This window comes from Trichogramma pretiosum, unplaced genomic scaffold (genome assembly GCF_000599845.2).
Source record: "Trichogramma pretiosum strain Unisexual culture from Peru unplaced genomic scaffold, Tpre_2.0 scaffold105, whole genome shotgun sequence".
NCBI classification, from domain to species: domain Eukaryota; kingdom Metazoa; phylum Arthropoda; class Insecta; order Hymenoptera; family Trichogrammatidae; genus Trichogramma; species Trichogramma pretiosum.
Genome location: NW_019641673.1, coordinates 378,486 through 400,766, shown reverse-complemented (window position 1 = coordinate 400,766; position 22,281 = coordinate 378,486).

Below are 22,281 nucleotides of genomic sequence, written 5' to 3'. Positions count from 1 at the left end.
TTCATTATTTTCGTTTTAATCGCAAAACAAAGCAATTTTACCGAAAACTAATTGCACCATTGAAGAGATGAGTGAACAAATACACTAGAAACATATATTTGTTTATATTTGTGACACAAGAAAACGCGTGATAGATAAATAAACGTAAAGTGTAGCGAAAAAAAAGGCGACGGTGCTGAAAAAGGGCCGGCCGAACGCTCTTCCCTTCTTCACCGCTCGAGAAAATCGAGAATGTCCCTTTTTAAGTCATTTCTTGTGCAATATGGCGAGATCTTTCGATCTAGTTGCTCAGGAAGTCGATCGGAGTTGAACTCTGGAAGTTACAACGTGTTTTATCTTCAAGTCTATTTTTTAAAGTTATGGAGGCATATTTCTGCACTTTCGACCTCAATAGAAGAAAGCCGAGAAAAAAAACCTTGCGAAAACGTTGGTTTATTTTTTTAAATTTTGTAAAAGCCTTTACGAGCGAGTGCAAAACTGAGAAATTTGGCGGTTTTCGCTGCCCACGTGTGGCACTGGGGCATTATTCGCGTTTTTACCGATATACAAAAATATATAATTAATGACAAAATTATGAAGAGAAGTTCATTTTTACTTCCATTATAAAATAAAAAAGCAAAAAATATTACCAAATGGGGGTCATTCAATAATCTGTTTGTTGACGGAGTACATCAAAATTCTTTAAAAACTAATAAATGTTTCAACATTAAGACTAATGATTAAGATAATTTGAACTTCGATGACACGAAATTCTCCATAATTCAAATTCAAGCAATTTTTATAGCGTTTACGATGTAAATTCAATAGTAATTTACCTGGATAATTCGCACAGTATCATAATTCAAAATTTAATAACTCGAAATTAAATTCTGCATTTGGACTCTAGATACCATTTAAATTTACTTTGATGATTCGAAATGAATGACTGAAAGTGGTAGTGTGAACTATGACTCGACCATCGCTAGGATGACATGGCTCGATCCAATTTTGAAAGAAAACGAGGCATGAAATATTTCTAATGCAGATCTATTCGTTGACGGAGTACATAAAAATCCCTTGAAAACTTATGAATATTTCCATATTGAGATGAATGTCTCTAATGAACAAATATTTGATACAGTTAAACTTCGATAATTCAAATTTAAGCTCTAGTTTTAGCGTTTTCGATGTAAATTCAATGTCAATTTACCTTGATGATTCGCAAAATATTATAGTACGAAAGTTTCAAAATTCGAAATGAAATTCTGCATTAAGACTCTAGATACCGTTTAAGTTTACTTTGATGATTCGCAATGAATGACTGAAAGTGGTAGTGTAAACTATGACTCGACCATGGTTATGATGACATGGCTCGATCCAATTTTGAAAGTAAACGAGGCATGAAATATTTCTAATGCAGATCTTTTCGTTGACGGAGTGCATGGAAATCCCTTGAAAACTGATAAATGTTTTAATTTTAAGATTGTGGTCTCTGAAAAAAAAGTTCTATACAGTAAAACTTCGATAATTGAAACTTCGATCATTCGAAATTTTCGATGATTCAAATTCAAGCTATTTTATAACTTTTTCGATGCAAATTCAATAGTAATTTATCTGGATAATTCGCACAATATCATAATTAAAAATTTAATAACTCGAAATGAAATTCTGCATTTAGACTCTAGATACCATTTAAGGAGATCCGTACCCCAGCCCAAAAATCAAAATTTTGATACAGTTTTCTGAAACTTCTGGTGAATATTTCTCTAAATGGCTCTATGGCGACCTGATTTTTCGGATCGCATTACAAACTCTCAATTGGGGACGTTTTCATTCGTTCCAATAATCAAAGAAAAACAAAAAAACAATGTAATTTAATTGTATTGCAATACGAAAAAACATATAATAACCATTGTGTTTGATTTTATTGACAGTACCATGCATAAAAAAACCGAATTTTTAATATTTTTTCATGTAGAAACTAAAGACTTTACTTCTGCTTCATCTAAAAATTTTTTACTCCACTTAAAACTAATTATGAGTACTTGAAAAAAGCTTATTTTGCCTTTGAGAAAATCGGCTAATCGATTTGTGACTGACACTGACGACAGTGAAAACGATCTGTACATAAAATGTTCGTCTTCTTGAGTACAATAGCGCAAGCCAATCGCAGCATCGCTCTTCTGCGCAGAAGCGGCTTACGAACACATTTTAAGGGGGCTCTACACATTATACAAAAGATCATCCAACATGATAAAACTTATATCAATCGATTTGTTAGATCTTCAAAATGAGATTCCAAAAAAAAAATGTGGTTGACGAATTAACTTTCGAGATAAACAAGTTTGAAAATCGCAATTTTAACACGGGCTCTTACGGGACGCGGTATTTTATTGTTCATAACTAATTTCAAAGGAGGCTCGAGCGCGTGTAGCTGTCCTGCATTCGTGCGTTCTACGCGTCGTACCTCTTGCATCTACGCATTGACTGCGGTTGCGTCGCGCCTAGTGCGCACGTCTGCTACGGTTGTAGTATTTACACTTTATACATAGTCGAACACGCGGGTAATTATCTACGCATGTCTACGCGTGTATCGTTCAATTAGCACGTTTTTTAATTACTAACAAGATGGAAAAAGCAAATAATATTTAATAAATATATTACGTAATGCATTTAAGTTTTAATAATATATTGTGCGCTTCAAAATTCAAATAGCGCGGCATTTTTCGTGCTGTGACCGCATCGCGCAAAACATTTTAACCTCACGATTTCGACTCTTGTCACTCTTTACATTAAAATATTTTATTAATTAATGTGTTGAGCCCCCTTTTTTGTTTCATCATTCGAAAGCTTATAATTTTTTCTTTCTAGCCTTAGTTTTTCATCAATATCTGTCACGTACTTTAATCGTGAACGATTAAAGAACGGTAAATCATGAAGATGCTCCCATAAGACCCATGTTAAATCGACCAACTTTACATGGATTTATCTCTTAAATAAGCGTGTTGACCCATATTTTTTTTTGTTACAATAGATGTGTATTGATGAAAGGAGTAAATTCGCAAAGTTTCAGACATATCTGTCAGAAAGTGATTTTCGCTCGAGCCTCCTTAATAAAAAATATATTTTATGAAAGAGAAAGTTCCAAGCTTTCGATTGGTATGTTAAAAATTACCCCTCAACGAACTAACTAATGAGTAATTAAACAAAATCATTGATTTCGAATAGTGCGAGCGGTTGTCTGCCTAATGCGAGAAAGAGACAGACACATGTCTCGAGAAAGAGACAGATAGATGCCTCGCTATACTATTGTCATGATTGGTGTAGAGCCTCTTTAATGACTCTGCAGTGGTAGTGGTTTGGAGAAAGTGTATTGTGGAAGTTCAAGAGTCTAAAACATTCGACTCCCAGGCCAGTAAAAGTAAGAAACAGAAGTGCGTAGAACTCTGTTCAGTTGACACAGAGGCCGGGAAAAAGAAGAAAACCTCTATGTACGACAGCGTCTTCGACCACGTGCTCGTTGCTCAGTATTAATAGTTCAGTGTTAAGTGCGATACTCGTCAATATTAATCGAGGTATAGTTAGTATTATAAGTAGCTCATTCAAAATGTCATTGACTTATAACAAAGAATACGCGACTCGCCTACGAAAAATGAAAAATCGCCTTAAAAGTGTAAAAAAAGGCGACGCTCGACGCAACGATTTCTGCCGTGTATTTAAAAGTTGGTCTATATCGAGAGAAAACGAATTAATGGACAGAATTGTGAAAGATTTGATGAACTGTGAAATCCTATTCCCGAGTGGTGATGATAAAATATATTTCTTCAAATTTGCTTTGGAGCGACGCAATTTGAAAATGATAAAACTGCTCGAGGCGAACGAGCTTAAAATACACGAGGTTGAATTGGTAGATGGAAAGTCTGCTCTTCATTATTTGGCTGAAGTAGTTTATGGGATGACTGATATAGACACCTTACGCCCAAAATCAGAAACCTTAAAGGTAATGGAATATTTTTTACAAAATCCATGTAAAAACTACGGCGACAAGCATGGTTACACGTACTTACACGGAGCCTGCATGTCGGGCAACGCTACAGCAGTGAATCTACTCTTGAGCCAAGGCGTGGATGTCAATCTCGACTCATACAAGTATGCACCGTTGCATATTGCAGCTCAGTACAGACACGAGGAAATAGTACAAATTTTATTGGAGAACGGAGCCAATCCAAATAAGCAGGACGTGGAGAAGTCAACACCTCTTCACGCACTCGCGAGACTGTGTTTATGCCAGTGCACCAACGCCTACAGATTTTGCGATTATCGGCGACCAGCTGACAAAATACTTCAAGTGCTCATTAAATATGGAGCCAACATCGAAGCACGAAATAGTGATGGTAATAGTCCTTTGGATTTGGCGGTCTCTCGTTTTGATGTGCAGCTTGTCAAATCGCTTTTGAAACACGGCGCGATTCTTGCTAATTTGAACGAAGAGAAAATGTTCAGCGCAGAATTCACATCGAACGAATTAAGAAACTATCCTCTCACACTGAATATCATCGAGATGGTACAATTATTGCAGTCGACAGACTATAACATGAGCTTTCACTCCAGACTCAAGATGTTAAAATGTTGGATAAAAGTTCGGGGAAACGACACTGACCATCTGATCCCCGAATTCACTAGTAAGTTGTATAATTTTACCAACACAATCAATTTTGTTTACTTTTCATTAATTTATTTTTGTTAATTTATTCAGTACGCCCGGAAGACACGATGACTGCCCTCAAGCCGATTTTTTGGAACTGCCAAATTTATGTTGTGCTTACTATTTATGAACATAAAGAAGTTGAGGAATTTTTTCGAGAAACGGACATAATAATGAATTCAATATGCCCACATTATTTTAAAATTTGGAATAAATTTTTTTATATTTTGTATGATGTAGAAGCTCCGAAAATCGAGAATATTATGTTAACCGACGATGTCTCGCTGTTGAAACTTTGTCAAATGAGCTATAGTGAAGGTTGCTCGATATTGAAAAATGTAAACAATTGGCGTGTCCCACCAATACATGATTTATCGCACACTTGGATCAACATCATTATCAAAAGACACATAGCAAACATTTTTATAAGACCTCAGCTGGAATTGATGGTATCCGATCTGTTCATGAGTGATCATTGTAAATTAAATTTACCTTATGTCGTATGCCGCCGAGTTGCCGAATATATGAGTTACGACGAATTATTGCGTTTGTGCAAAGAGACAAATGATAAAGAAAAATAATCCCCGGGATTCATTCCTATTTTAATTATATAGAATACTTATAATACAATGTATTTATTATGTTCGCAATATTTGCGAGTGTACCGTACTTATCAGAAAATTAAAAACTGAAATCTCCTGCTATGCGCAGTAGAAATCATTTACCGTGACGACCAACAACTCATAGCCATAACACAGTTTATATCGAACAGGCTCTATAGACATGAATATCTTATCTCTCGTTAAATTAAATAATTTTGAACTTTTTATTATTTATTCTCGTCACTTTAAACTTTCAGTTTAAACCGAAAAACATGAATAGCTTTTAAGGAATCATCATAGCAGATGATATTTAATATCTCAAACGAGTAAATGTTTAGTAATCATACCAAGTTATTATAGACGTAATTGACAATTGAATAAGAGTTACTATGAATTTTAATAATTATATTAATTAAATATTTGATTGAATTATTCTATCACAAACTTTGAGTGGTCTTTATCGTTTAAGAAATAAAAATATTACATCTGCGTGAGTACTTATGTCTTAATATGTTTGATTTCATTACTATCATAGCCAAGTAATTAATTAATAGTGGATTGAGATTAAGAGTTTCAACAATTTGAAAAACAAGAGGATTTTAAATTTAGACTCAAATCAAAAGAATCAGGCTGTCACACTTGCCCCTATTTAAACTTTTGAAAAAAGTATTACCACGGGTTTGAATTATTCATGCACAAAATTTTACTTTTGCACGTTAATGTGGTAAAAAGGCGATTACGTTAAGACGAGTCTAAAAATAATGTACTCTGGAAATCATTCGATTTCTTGTAAATCACACAATGACCTATGAAACAAAAGTATGATAAGCTGGTTAGCTAATCGCCTTTTTACCACATGAACGCGCAAAAGTAAAATTTTGTGCATGAATTTTACATTGTAAAAAAAAAATTATAGTCTAGTGGCAAAAATTGCTGCTAAAGCTGAGCGAACAATTTATTTTAATAATTGTGATTAAATACTATACTTATTTATCAAATGATGAATTAATTTAATCTACTTACGTATATTATTAAAAGCATGTAGAAAAACAAAATTTTCTTATCTTTTATACATTGTTATCAAATTTGTTAGAATATAATAATTCCAAATAATTGTTTAATAAATTGTAATACTATCAATTAATTTGAATAAATTAGTATATTTCAATCAATAAATATCTATAGAAATGATTATCCTTTTAATTTTTCAGTATCATAATTTTTAATTGTTTATTACGATTGAATTCAATATGTAGCACATGTTAAATTTGTAGTTCTCGGGGTAAGGACGAAGGAGAAAAGATAACTTGCGTGTTCAATTAAGTGTGGCTTTATTGCCTATCTCTTACATACTAACTTAAAACTAAATAACGAGTATCACATCAATTAACAATTCCCCCTCTCGCCGCAGCTGAGGCGGCTCGACGGGCAGAGGCGCGCGTGACGCGCGCGGTTGACTGAGGCGCCACAAATTTTGATTACACTCGATACAGGGATGATTATTATTCTCCAAATAACCCTGGGAATTTCACAATAGCGAAGAAATTAATTGCAGTTTGAAAGTATTATGAACTTTTGAAATAGACTTTATTCACATGCACTACAGTTAGAGAGTAAAAAACAAATGCGTAGATACAGGAAATACAAGTTAAATCGAGATGTGTGCAGTGACTAGTATATAGAAGTATAAGAGTAGCAGATGCACTCGTAGCGCGATAATAGTAACACATGGCCGAACTTTCACTTTTTCTGATCGTTACCTACTTAAAGTAGTTGGGTGATGAATCGAAAATGAATACATCGTTTTGATTATTTAAGGAGTTGTTTGTTCTTAGTGACTTCCTTGATATTTCCCAAAATTTCCGCCTCGGTTATGGAACTAACTTTCAACAACAATTAATGTAAAAGTCACGTCTTTAACACGATCTCTTATGGGCGTAGGGCCAGAAATCGCACTTAATAAACTTCATCTTGGTTATCTGCGCACAGATATGAATAAAAAGTATACGAGTAGATAGCTTGAATACTCCCCTTGCTATTGATATAATTTAATATGCCTCTCCAACGAACTACTTAAAGAGATGTTTATTATTAAAGATGAATTTTTTCGTGATTTTGTCCAAAGCTGTGCCTCGTATGCTTGTAAATACCTATCTGAATTCGTCAAATCTATACTATTCTATCCATCTGTCGATATTACTATTATTATCATCTCCCCACTACTTTAAGACACGAAAATGCGCGTATGTGTGTGTCCACGCCAGCCGCCTGTTCTGACGTCATTCATTTTTGGGCCTTAACTCGATTGTAGCTTTAGAAAGAGAAAGTAGCGAAGTAGGGGCGTGGCCTATACCCAGCCATGTGCTTCTGGCTACAGACGCTATATACACTGAAAAAATTTTGCACTGAATAATATATCTCTACAGCGTGAATACATCTTATATTCATCAAATGAACAACTATTTATGACACAGTGAACACAAAACAGTATACTAATATTTTGAAGGGAATCATTTGTCACTGTGACAAGAATTTGGCTTCACGCGTGAAGGTAAATTGCGATATCGACAATGCACATGTCAGAACCACCGCTATAAAGCCAAAACTCGGGATGATTACTGCTACGCATGGCACTATTTATTAGCTGGCTGGCTATAACATATACAAAACGGATAAATTAATTTTTTCCGTGTAAACTTATTAGAAACTGTATCATTTGATACACATATTCATGCTTAGTCGGTCATTGAAACAAATCGCCACACTTATGTAGAGGTTCAATCACTATCCAAAACTTCACCATTGTTATTTGTTGAACTAGTTAATAAGAATTATGTTGTTACTAGGCATAACTGATAAGCGATATTTTTGTTACTTTTGTAAATAATATTGATAAGTACAATAAATCACGATTATTTTACTGTAATATTTTATAAATCTTTTTTTTTAAATAGCAAAGTTTTTACAACATTTTCGAATATTGTAATGAAAATATACACGCGGGTGGCTGCTACAGTTCTATATGCTACTTATTTTCGTACATCAGCTTGAGCTATACTAGCCGCTACCAACGCGTGTTTTAATTTTATATACCGAACACGTGTTTCAATTTTATATACGGAACGCGTTTAATACAAATTTAAATCGAAAAATCACGTTTTTTTTTTGTTTAATTGAAAAATAAACGTGATAATATTTATTTATCATCCAATGAGCACCGAAGAGAAAATAAGCATTGCAAAACTGAGAAAAACAATGAAAATTAGCGCAAAAAAAATTATAATAATTATATTTCGGGTTTTCCGGCACAATATTAGATTGACAACTGTGTTTTTATTTCAATAAATTCATAAAAAATTTAATTGTACAATAGATGTTTTAATCTACATCTTTACATGAATTTGAATTCTCGCGCTCATAGTGGGCATTACTTTTAGTAGCCATAGTTCTAAGGCGTCTGTGCTTTTCACTTTGTAATTAGATCGTAAGACTAGGCAAAGGCAGCTGCGTACTTTCACAAAAGTCAATATATCGTAGACTGTTGCGCACATGGAGGACAGTTGACTTTTAGACGTCGACGCGTTAAGGTCAAGTAGTATCTTCACTGTGACGAGTGATTTTACGTGCAATAATCAAGAAATATATATCAATTCGTTAGTGCTTGTGTTGTTCGTTGTGTGTGAGTGCGCAGAAAAATGTCTTCAATCAAAGATATATCCAGCAATTGCAATTGGAAGGGCCAACTTCCAATTCATCCCAAAAGAACCGAGCATCCACTCGTGGATTTCATACGTAACTTGGGTAGAGATCGTCGAGGAGAACAAATCATTCGCTTCTTGATTCGCGAATTCTCGTCGCGTCCGCTGCACCATCATGCAGTTAGATGCATTACACGCGTCGCGGACGACGTGATGCGTGAATTTGGTAAAATATACGATTGTTTCACGTATTTCCTTCAGAAATGTCTGCGTTTTGGTCAAGATCTGTATCGCCTCGTGCAAGAAACAGATAATTCTTCGATGCGCTCGACGTTAGGACATACTCCTCTACATCCTATTTGTCGAACGATCGGACTTCCTGGCTCAGAGGCAACAATTTGCCAAGTCATCGAATACACTAAGCAGACGTTGCGAGTCAATGTTCGGGACAAATGGGGAAAATCTCTACTTCACTACGCCGCGCATCTCGAAAACATGGAACTCGCCGAATCTCTGCTGAGACGCGGGGCTGATCCAAATTTGGCCGACGCGAAGGGTTCGACGCCTTTACACGTCGCTCTGGTCTCCGGCAACAAGACGATCGTCGAATTGCTGTTGAAAAATGGCGCTGATACGAGTGCAGCCACTAAGGATGGACGAACTCCTCTACACCTCGTTAGCAGTCGGAAAAATCGCGACATAGGCTTGGCGAAGCTGCTCTTCAAGTACAGCGGCTTGTTCCAGCGGGCGATGCCAATCGATGCTCGAGACGTATACGATAACACACCGCTGCACCGGGCTCTGATGAACGAACACGAGGAATTGGCCGAATTACTGCTGAGAAAAGGCGCCGATGCGAGTTTAGCCAACAAATACGGGTCGACGCCTCGTCAGATCATCGATCAAAAAGGATACAAGGTTTTGGCGAAGATATTCTTTGGTATCAAGAATACGAAACGTCGGCCGGTGAAGATCCATGCCCGAGATGATTGGGGCCGCACGCCCCTGCTCAGGGCTCTGGAAAATGAAGACGAAGAGATGTCCGAATGGTTGCTGAGGAGAGGCTCCGATCCGACGGCGACCAACAGAGACGGATTCACGCCGCTAATCCTGATTTGTCGGAACAAGTACAACAGATTGGCCGAGATACTTTTCGAAGTCAACGAAGATATTCCGCAAACGCTGTTGGTCAATGTCCAGGACAAGCGGGGCAACACACCTCTGCACCACGCTGCTCTCTCGGACAACCAGCAGCTGGTCGAGTCGCTGCTGCAAAGAGGGGCAGACCCGAACGCGACCGACGAGTGGGGACTGTCACCGCTGCACGTCCTCAGCGATCGAGGTACGGCCGATGACTTGGAGTGGTTTTTCAAAGCCATAGAAGCGGTTGGACAGACGGTGCGGATCGACGGCCAAGCCAAGTTGGGTGACACTCCGTTGCTCTTGGCTGTAGACAAGGGCCACGAGAGGCTAGCCGAGTCGTTGCTGAGACGGGGCGCCGATCCGAATTTGGCCAACGTCTGGGGCCTGACTGCCGTGGACGTCATTTGTCGCAATCTCGACGCCGACGCGCTGGCGATCTTTTTCAATCGCAACGTCTGCCTGGCGCGTAAGTTGGTGATCGACGCGCCGCACAGGTTGGGCGATCCACTGCTGCAACTAGCCCTCGGTCGTAGCAACAACGTAACGATCAGCAGCTACGTCGAGAGCGAAGATCAGTCATCCGATCGCCGACGTTATAAATACGTACAACGATTTCCTTCCTCGATTAGCGATGTCCCTACGAATTCTTTTAGAAGCTCCTCCAATAATTGGGGCCTGGAAATGGACTTGAAGTTCGGCCAGCAGCTACAAGCGACAAAATTGCCCAACGACTTGCTCAACGAGTACATGAAACTTCACGACGGAGCAATTGCCGTCTATTCGGACGGGAGCAAGTGGCGTAGTGCTCCGTACGTAGGCGCGGCGGTCTACGTTCCCACCGACGACGTCAAGATCCTGGTTAGCCTCGAAAATCACCACTCGAGCGTCGAGGCCGAGTGCAAAGCGCTCGAGGTGGCGTTGAGGTACTGTCAAGGTCATCGCGAAAACTACTTCGTGATATTCAGCGACTGCAAGCCCGCGTTACTTATCTGTGCCAGACGCTTGTATAAGGCTTGCATCGAACCGAATTCGCGGAAAGTCGTAAAATGTGTCTGGATCCCCGCGCATCACGGCATCGAAGGCAACGAGATCGCCGATGTGGCGGCGAGGGCCGCCACTTACGCTTAGAAAAAAGATCCGAAATGATAAAGAAGGTTCGGTCGTATGTTATTCGAACGCAGCTGGAAGGACTGTGTGCATAGGACTTTGTAAATTTTCAAATGAGTGCAAGATCCAGGTAAAGAAGGAAAAACAAAAATCTTGCTGAGTAATGTAGATGTCAACGAGCTGTTTCATCTCCAATCAATTTAACCTATTGTATATACAAATATTTTTAAATAAACGTAAATTACTTTAACAAATGATCAGCTTTTTTTATAATTTGTCATTCTCAAATTTTCATTCTGAAATGTCCAAGTTTCTGCACAACCATATATATACGTCACCCGATGGGAAATTTTCAATCCTTCACTCGGCCCATCGTACGCCGGATGTTTCAATCTATGAGAAATATCTCGGACGCGCCGTATTACTAATGAAGCAAAAACGCGAAATGAACAATGACGCCCGTGTGTGTGCACTGCTGCACGCCGCGCCGTCAAAAAAGTTCAATACGAAGCGGGCGATAGCGCGCTTCATTGTACATTCGATTCGGTATGTACTGCGATCACATCCGTACGAGAACGAAGTCGCAAAAATAGGCATGCAAAATGAAAAAAAAAAAAAAGAAAAATTACACATCGAGCGCTCGAGTGCTCGGAGCTTCATCACGGATTGTTATTACGGTAGAAAAAAGGGGTATCGACTATTGAAAAAGAAAAACTCAACGTGAACAATGTAGCTAAACAGGCGCGTCGCGGAGAGTATATATAGTACACACACTGTAGGGGGTAAGGGCAGCTACATCGACCTGGCACGAACGAGATGCGCGCGTATACGCGTGTACGGGGTACGATCGATCGCGATCGTCGAGTTTCATCGACGTTATGTGCGCAACAGCAACCGCACACTGCTGCTCTGCCCCGCTCGCGCGCACGTGTGTGCCGCTACGTTGACGGAGCATCTCGCCTTTTTTATCGGCGCGCGATCGTAATTTTCTCATTTCCAATCAGCGCGCGTGTGTGTGTGTAGGCGAGGCAGCAGCTCGTAATACGTGCTTGCCAGAGCGGCGGTCGTGGCGCTCGCGTACGTATCACGCGCGCAAAAAATGCCCGCACGCTCGATATTCGACGTATCCTTCGCCACGCGAGCTTGCAACGTATATACGCAGTATCAATCCGAAAAAGCGATCGTCTTATTTCTACTGTCCTCGGAGATGTCGAGGCGAGCTTGCGAGACGTATTGTAATGTATAGTCAATCGCTCGTTGGTCGCTCAACGAGACGATAACGTGCTTGCGCAAGCGCGATCTATATAAATCAGCTATATGTGTGTGGGTTTATATCGGCTGTAACGAAATCATCAACGCGTATATGCATATACGTATGTACGTATTCGCTTTTATGGGAGGGTATATAGATGGGCGAGAGGAGCACTTGGAGTGGAAAAGCATCGCAGTGTGTGCGGATCGCAGAATAGCTACAAATGCGCGCACACATACACACTCACACATATATCAATCGGGGATAGGTATAGGGAATACGTCTGTCTGTCTGTCTGTCTATCGATTTCTCACGTCCTCTGGACCGATGAGCAGAGTATCCGTACATACACACACATACACACACATATATATATAGGATGGCTGTATGTGTGGGACGAAATAACCCCTCAGTGCACTGGCTGATACATACTCGCACACGAGCACACGTACGTACAATACGTCCTGCGCCCAACGTCGGGTGGTTTTCTGCTGGTGGCGCTCGCGCACATACGCAGACCTATATAGAAATGCGGCGTTGATTTTTCTCTCGCTTTTTGTCCGAATTATATACGGCAATATCTATATAGACGCGGCTGGTTCTGCTGATGGAACACATACACACACACATGTAAAGACATATCCACCGAACCAGTTTTTTCCACCTCGCCCGCGTATGTGTTTCGGCAGAATATACGCAAACTATAGCGACTCTCGTCACACGCCAATTGATAGAGCTTGCGAGGATAAATCGAATGAAGCTTTTTTTGTGTTGTATTTTTTTATATATACACACACACTCACGTTTACGCTATACAGTCACTCTGTATACTTATTCGAGTGTAGCGCGCGCGAATGGCTGCAGCCGCGATGACGCGATGATTTCAATTGTTTTTTTTTTCATGGTACCGACCTTTTAACTTTTTTTCGCAAGCGTCGAGCGACATTTTCGTTTTTTTTTTATTTCATTTTTGTTGTCGTTCCTTCTATATCGGAATATGAATTAAGAATAAACTAACTCCGTACAATTTCTTTTCACGCGCTGGCGTTTTAATCGTAAGTTATGTAGCGTACGCACACTCATACACATATACACAGATAGATATATGTATTAAGGCAAATATGCAGCAGCAGCAGCAGCCCCGGCTAACGGCGAAACATCGTTTACTCGTCATAAAAGCAATATAAATGCAGAATAGCGCGCGGACAAGCTTCGATATATATGATGTATGTGTGCGTGTATGTGTTCCTATGTATTAAAAACACGCATGTGTGTGTGTGCGCGCGCGAGTTTTCATAGTGCATAATTAAAATGTGTCCTCGTGCGCGAGAGAATGAAAGGAAAGAGAGAGAAAGAAGAAAAAAAAAGAAAACGAGGGGGGATAAAAGCGCGCTCGGAAAAATATTCGACGCGCTCGACGTATTATACGTGTATCGACGCGCGGCGCCCACCGACTGGCGCACATACGTGCGCATATTTGTATATAGAAACAGCTCTCGAGCGAGCTTGCGACTATACGACGACGACGACTCTACGCTTTGTTCTGCTGCTGCTGCTGCTGCTACTGTGACGACGATCGATCGATCCGGTCGTAAAGCACGAAAATCGTAGCCCGAAATTGTCCATATATACACAGACGCGCGAGTTTGAGTGTCGATAATATATAACATCGAGCTTTGCGTGTGTATTGTTATTGCTATATACGTAGTTGGAAAATCATCTCGAGAACGAGCGATGCAGCTGTGTGGATAAAAGCTATACGCGGGGCGCTTATCGTAAGAATATACTGTGTAATATTTATGCGCGCACGTGCCAATGAGCGCAGAAACTGATATATATATTTTCGTACGTATCTATCGCGGGCCGAGATTCTCATATATACACACTCGACTCTCTATGCTACTGTAATAGATCATTTTGTAATATAGCACGCGTGTGTGTGTGTGTGTGTGCGATCGCCGCCGCGCCGAGTCAGCGAGAAAAATCGGCCGCATCAGCGCGACGATGCTCTCTCTGGCCGTTACGGAATTCGACCCCGCGCGCGCGCGAGCAACGTAATATACATTTATCACGACAACGCGTAGTGGAGTATACAGTATCAACGAGAGATCGTTCGGTTACGCGATGTATGTATGTATGCATTGTAGGCATCGACGTGTGTATTCGTCTACGTGAGCAGCGATAACGCATCGGGCTTCATCAAGCTCGCTCCGCTCTGTCTCTCTCTCCCTCGTGCAGTGGTTATTCACGCTTTCGCGAACTCGAGCTTGCATACAGGCATGCGATCGAGTTTTGTCAAAAAGGTAAAATTACAAAACCTGTAGGAATACGTGTGTATTTGTTTTTGTGGATAAATATATCGATTCGTAATATATAATAGGAGAAAAAGACGTGCCTTCACGGTATCGGCTTGGTACGATCTCCGTAATACGTGAACGCGATCGCACCTGGATATACATAAAATTAGACAATCGCTTCGTATAATAATTCCAACTCGAGCTTGCAAGCTCGCACACACGCAACGATTATCTCGACCGCAAAAGTATAAATTTCTCTCGCTCTTCGCTGTGGGTCATACGCCATATTGGCATTATAATATAACAGTACGTGGTACGGGATATAATCCTCCCCCCGCGCCTTTTTACAGAGCGTCCAGCTGAGCAACTGGATACGTGTGTACATCGATCGTACAACACACCTCGTCCATCCATCTTTTTTACGCGCTTATGTACCATTCGCGTAGTACGCAGCGCAGCAGATATTATATATACTATATTATGCACGCGCGCGCGAGCGGGAAAAACGAACTGCTGCGTAACGGCAAAAGCTCGGCGCGCAAGCACGTATATATGCGCGAGGCGTGTAAATCTATCCACTCGCTTTTGCGTTTAAATGTAAGAGAGAGACCTGGGGAGCACATATTCTGGATTAAACGCGCGAGGCATTAGTATTCAGATCGTGACGCGAGTTTCTCTCTCTCTCTCTCTCTCTCTCTTCCTCGTATGCAGTAGCAGCAGAGCGCAGGCAAGATGATGGGTCAATGTACCGATGCATCCACATCCGCTTCGATCTTCTTACCGCACTCTCTCTCTATCTAATATCCATCCAATATTGCACACACACGCGCGTGTGTGTGTCAGTGTGGGTGTATAAGATTTACTCGTGCAGACACGATGAATTCGCATTTTTTATCATATATATCATATGGCGGACGCTCGGGTATACACATATATAATATTACACACGTGCACATCGACGAGGCAACGACGAATCCATCTCGATGGCATCAGCGGCAGAGGCATCGGCTCGCCTCACTTTTACGTTGCTTCTACTACCACCACTAGCACTACTGCGTTATACTTGCGCGCAGCGCGTGCAGGCCAATGAAAAATTACGACACGCTCCTAGCCAAGGTAAAAACGTAGTAAAGTTAAAAAAAAAAAAAAGGACGAGAGAGTAAACTTTTTTCTCTCCCCGATAGCTATATATACGTTCGGTCCATTTTCCCGTCGAAAAAATAACCCCGGCTTTTTCTTTCTTTCTCTCTCTCTCTCGCTATCTATCTCGCTCACTCGCGTACTGTATATAACGCGGCGCACACATACACACGGGCAGCTCTCGAGAGTATAGCGCTCGCTCGCTCGGGGTGCAAGTGCAAAAGAAAACAAAGCGAACGAGCGACGAGTCTTTCCAGGTATATATATAACGTACGTATATACCTATAGGTATATATAGGTACCGGGTTATACGACGAAGCGCATCGCACACACACACACAGACACACAGACACACACACACACATAGACGTTGAAGAGCAGAGTAGAGTTTGTCCGAGCCATCAAGCCCATCTCGCTCACTCGACGTTTCAAGCTCTAGCCCTCTACATATATATATATAGCTACGTTGCAACCGGGCTCTTTCCTTCCTGACCGCTTCGTATATACCGTCCTCCCGCTCTGTCCCTCTCCTGTCCCCCCCCCCCTTTCAGCTGGATATACTAACGAGCGGTATAGGTAGTTGTAACAAGGACATCGTACGTGTACGTCTATATGTGTAAGTGTGTGAGTGGGTACAAGCGCACGTGGACGTACAGCGTCGAATTCACCTATGACCTCGTTTCCCATACGCGAGGCTGTGTGCACGAGCGCACTGCCACTCACTCCTCTCTGTATGTACCCTTTCCTCCTCCTCCTCTTCTCCCCTTCGCCTTTCTCGATATAATCGGCTTAAAGCTCACTGCCACGTACAGATATATATATGTATATACGTACGTGTGTGCAGGAGCTATCGTACGAACTAGCCACTCTCCGCTGCTGCCACTGCTGCTGCTGCTGATGCTGATGCTGTAGTATTCTGATACCCGCGTGGCGAGAGAGGCGCTCGACACACATATACACGTACGCGCCCCGGAAATAGTAGGATGCGTCGCCCGAGTGTGCGTATACATAAACGTGTACAGTCGAAAGCTGAGCCATTGTTTCGACCCTTTCAATTTTTTAATAAGCTCTCTCTCTCGGTCTCGGCTGTAGGCAGCGACGAGTGGATGCGGATGTATATAATCCGCGAAATAATTGCTGCGCTCGTGCAAAAAAATGAGCGAATATCCCACTTTACGTGCGTATAATATTTATAATACAATAAACGCGCCGCACAGTTCGTATTCGAAAAATCAGCTGGAAATGCCCCGAGCCGTGTGATATAACTTGAAAAATTATATACGATGCAGGAGTTCAAAAAAAAAAGGCAAAAGAGCCTCGAGCTGGTTATGTGCGCGCGAGTACCGTCGTCGCACCTTCGGCGCCGAGTGTGTTGTATTATAATACTGCAGCTTGCAGCGGGTCTTTGTGCTTGAGAAAAGGGTAACAGCAGCAGCCTCGCTCGCAGTATGACACTCGACGTCGACGACGACGACCGTAGAGATCTCGACGCGCCTCGCACGCCATCTCACAGTCCCCCCTATATAGCCCGGTCCTCTCGTTCTCTCTGGAGATAGAAAGGCAAAAGAAGAAGAAGACGACGACGACGACGACGACTATGTATGGGTTTGAAATATGATGACAAAGAAAAGAGAGAGAGAGAGAGGACCAGAAGCGAGATGAGACGGAAGGTTTTCTTTTACTCCGCCCGTTGTTGTATTATACAGATGACAAGGATTCGAGAACGTCTTTCTATCGCGCTTCGTTTTTCGCTCGTATTCAATTAGCGAAATGTGCGTGCGAGAAATATACAATTTTCAAACGGCTCGTCTGTCGTATATATGGGTTTTTAATCTGCGCGGCGCGGACCGAGTAAGTGTGTCTATACGCGATTCTTGCACTTAGAACGTTTCGATAAAATTACTGGAAAAATTGCGATAATAGATACGAGTAAAGAAGAATATATACCTTTCGGAAATTTTTCGACCACTTGCGAGCGATGGCTCGCTTCACCGTACTCCATCTGTCGATGTAATCGGAAAGCTCGAACTCGAACGTGTCATCTTTCATCACGATAGATCTTGTTACGATACCGAACGAATTTTGGATTATTATAAAGCTTACACTTTGCGACGAAAATACAACTGCATTTTGAAAATCCATTAATCAGCTGTGTGTAAATAATCGCGAGCGCCGCGCAATATACCCGCGCTTTCTACTCGCCGTACCAGAAACAAGCGAACCTGCAGACTCATTAGCTCTGAAAAAACAAAGAGCCAACTATTTTTCTCTCGTACATCTTGCATCGGTACAATGGAAAATACTTTACCTCGTTGTCCGCACGCCTATATAGTATCGGTCACAACGTTTTGTATATGACCGATAGCCCACGCGCCGAAGCACAAATCGTCACAGTCATCGTATAATACACGAAACACGAAGAACAAAAATCTCGAGAGAGAGAGAAAGCGATGCACGCGGGACATATTTCTATCGCTGATCGCGTATATAATAATATCGACGATAATAATCCGGAGCACATAAGCGCGCAACAGATACATAATAATAAAACGATAAAGCGATTTACGCGATCACCGGCGAGCTCCGATATATAGATACATGAAAGAAAAAAAAGAAGTCGAAACGTTATATAGTCGGGCGAAATTCTCTCGAAAACGACAAAAGCTCGATTTTCTACGCATATTATATATATCGGACGGAGTCATATAGTCTGCAAAGTCGAACAATCGAGAGGAGAGATGTATCGGCTCGCATTGTACGTAACATCGAACGACGACGACGACTACGTACAACAACGTATACACGCTCGAGTGGCAATGATTATTTTCTACGTCCGGGTATAATACCGGGGAGCTGCGTTTGTTCTGCAGCTGCAGCAGCAGCAGAGGTGGATTTGCCCCGGGTAGACGAGTAATTATACGAGTTCGTCGCATTATTCTAGGCGCACACTCATACGTACACCCACACAGATGTATCCTGTTTATTTATGTTATATACGTGTTTGGAAAAAGAGAAAATGAATAGAAAATTATACGACAAACGTATGACTGGGTTTTTTGAGAGGATGGAAGCGAAGGTAAATAACATATGGCTCCTGCGTGCATATCGTATTTATAATTGAAAAGTGCAGCGTCACGCACACAGTGTATAGTAGCATTATTATCACAGCTGAGCTGAAATCCGAGACAAGCTCAATACCTATACACACACGGGTTGAAAATTATATACACATTTACATACACACACACATGCACACGCGAGTCAGCGTCACCGCACATCCATCGAATACGATACGATTTTAGCTGACTTCGGCGCGATTCCTCGCGCGCATACACATGCACACGCGTACGCATTATACACGATGCGATGTACATATACGTATAGGAATCGGCTATATAGCTATATATACCCGTACTGCTCTCCTGCCCGCAGCTCTCGATCGGAGGCTGCTGTGTGTGTAGCTCGACGAGAGGCACTGCTGCACCTAATTGGCATCTTCACGTGTCACAGAGAGAGAGAGGCACGACGACGTGTGCGGCTTTAATACACGAGATATCCAAGAGCGCGCGTTGGACCATACGCGAAAACGGACTCTCGCACATATAGCGCACGTATGTAGAGAGAGGAGCTTTTGCGCCGGGGAGATATGTATATAAGGACCCCCCCGCGGCAGCTATACAACGCGTCGAGTGTCTTGTCAATATGTATAGCGTCATCGATGTCTGTGCGTGCGCCTCTCCTGCACAGCTCTCTTACTCGAGGCTCGAGGCTCGATAGATACATATACGCGTGTGTATACGCCTACCGCCATATCTCGTGCGTCGTTGAGATTATCGACGAACGAGAAGTAAGAGGGAGAGAAAAAAAAAGAGCGAGGATGCGATGAGAAAGTAGCTCCTATATAGGAGCTGTGCGTTTCGCGTGCGTGTAATACGGTTCATGCTGCAGTTGTCTTTTTTGAGATCGAGCGAATAGGAAACGTCACGATTCGTAAGAAAAAAGAAACGCGTTATTACTTTACACAGTACAAAAATGAATCTCTAGGAATACAGGTGGTAGATCGCGATTAGTTTTGATTCTTGCCGCTAGGAGGAGCGCGTTTTGTTTTAATATGGAACTCGCAAACGATGAAAGAGTGTCTCTTCTATAAAACTCAATGCTCGCGGCTCTTGGGACGGTTTTCTAATTTTTTTCAAGGTTGATTTATTCTATATATTCTATAAAGAAATAATGACTTACGCTCGTGAAATTATCCCAAAAGAATCCTTGGTACACTTATTGTTTTATTTTGGAGTAAGTATGTTTAATATTTAAGTCTCGTGCTGCAGGAAAATAATGGCAGTAGGCATTTATTTAATTAAAAAAAACATGATGTATTCAATACACTTAAACTTCACACATAATTATTCGCGAAAAAAACTATACAATACAAAATGGCGATTTGCGATCTCACGACAATCATCCAGTACATACTCTCGCGTAAACACAACTTATACGCGAGCACGCATAGCCGACTGATCAACACGAAAATCAACACGAATAATAGAGCACTGAACTAGACGACTTCGTCTCTTGGACGTTCGAAAATGGGCTGATAATGAAATAGCTATTCGAAGCTTCGGTTTAATAAAATTATCACACGTCGCAAATTCCGATCAGCCATTAGCTGCAATTAAATGGGCAAATTGATAACGAGGTATCTTTTTCCATCTGATATTTTCCTCGCACACGCAGAAATTGTTTATTATTTTTTTTTTTTTTTATTAGTACGTAGGATACATACGATGTTATAGCGCTCGAACGAGTTTTTATTGCTGAATCACATTCCGTCATAGATCAGCTGTGTGACTTTGGTCGATCGAAAAAACAAAAAAAAAAAAATAACAATAAATCATCCCTACATAGGATTTTCAATCAAAAAAGCGGTAACGTAAGTAAAGTAAAATAAAATCCTCTCCAAATCGTGTCTCGAGCGCAGCAACTCTCCCATACGTACATAATATCCCGAAAAAAAAGATATAAGATCGTATCTCTCGGACGAAATCCCTTTACGGAGCTGCAAAAAGCTCGTTCCTGTCCGTCTGTGCTTGCGCGTGTGTGTGTGTATTTATGCACGCTGCCGAGCAGCTCCAGCTTCTCCCTTCGGCACACACACACACACACACACACACACACTCGGCGCAGTTAAAAAAGTCCATCTATATGGCTATATAACCTGCGACAGAGAGAGAGAGAGAAAAGTCGCGTGTATACGCGCCGCATTCGTTTTTCGCATGCGTCTCTCGCGCGGACTACGCGGACGGGATTCAATCGTCCGAGTTTTAACTCGTGCATATCTGAAAGCTCCGAGCTTTGTATACGTATGTGTACACAGTAGCAATGTCCCCGCAGAGAGAGAGAGAGATATACATAATACTGTCAAAGCCTCGCTCCTCTCCTTTTTTTTGCGCAAACACACAGGTACATTTGTGTATGTATGTCCATAAGTGAGAGATGGAAAAAGTGAGAGAGAGAGAAGAGTCTGCGCAATTAATAACGTCGTCGTCGGTGTATATGTACGAATGAATGTCGAGAAATGCAGCTCTTTCAATCCCTTGGCCCGCCGGTCGCGCCGAGTCATTCACGGAAAGGAATCGCACACTCGTATACGCTATATATACGATATATAGCACAGCAGGGTCGCGCATACATATACACGCAGAGCCGCACGCCGCCCGAGACACGCTAATTATATATGCTACATGGCTGTATATAAGGGGGGACGAGACTCGTCGTGCTTGCGCAGCCCGTATACAGATATATATATAAATGTGTATGTGTATGTGGGTGTGTGCACTGCGCACGTGTGTTTGTTCGCTAATGAACTTGCATCTCGTCGCGCTCGCAGATAAAAATTCATGCATATATCTCTGTATCTATATATGTGTGCTGCTCGCGCAGGTGTATCTCTAGACGCGCCAAGAGCGACGCGCGTTTTAATACGCGTATATAGAGATATATAATAAACTATACGTGTATACGAGGATTACAGCTTTACTCGCGCACAGGTGTGTGTATATTTGTGTTTGTGCGTTTGCGTCTGTCTATGTGTCTGTGTGTGTGTCATCCAAGCTATACACTTTAATTGCGGTTATTATATACACCGCACGGCGCGCGCGAGCTTGCGAGCTTGCGAGCTTGCGTCGTACGTATGTATGGCGCGTATGTGCGACTCGCTGCAACGACGTTACCAGACAGAGCGAGAGAGCGAGCTGGCGAACGTGCGAGGAATGAAAATAATTATTGACCTATATTTCGACGAGTCGAAACGTATATATATGTACGTTTATTTTATATATCGGATACGCGATGCGCGGAG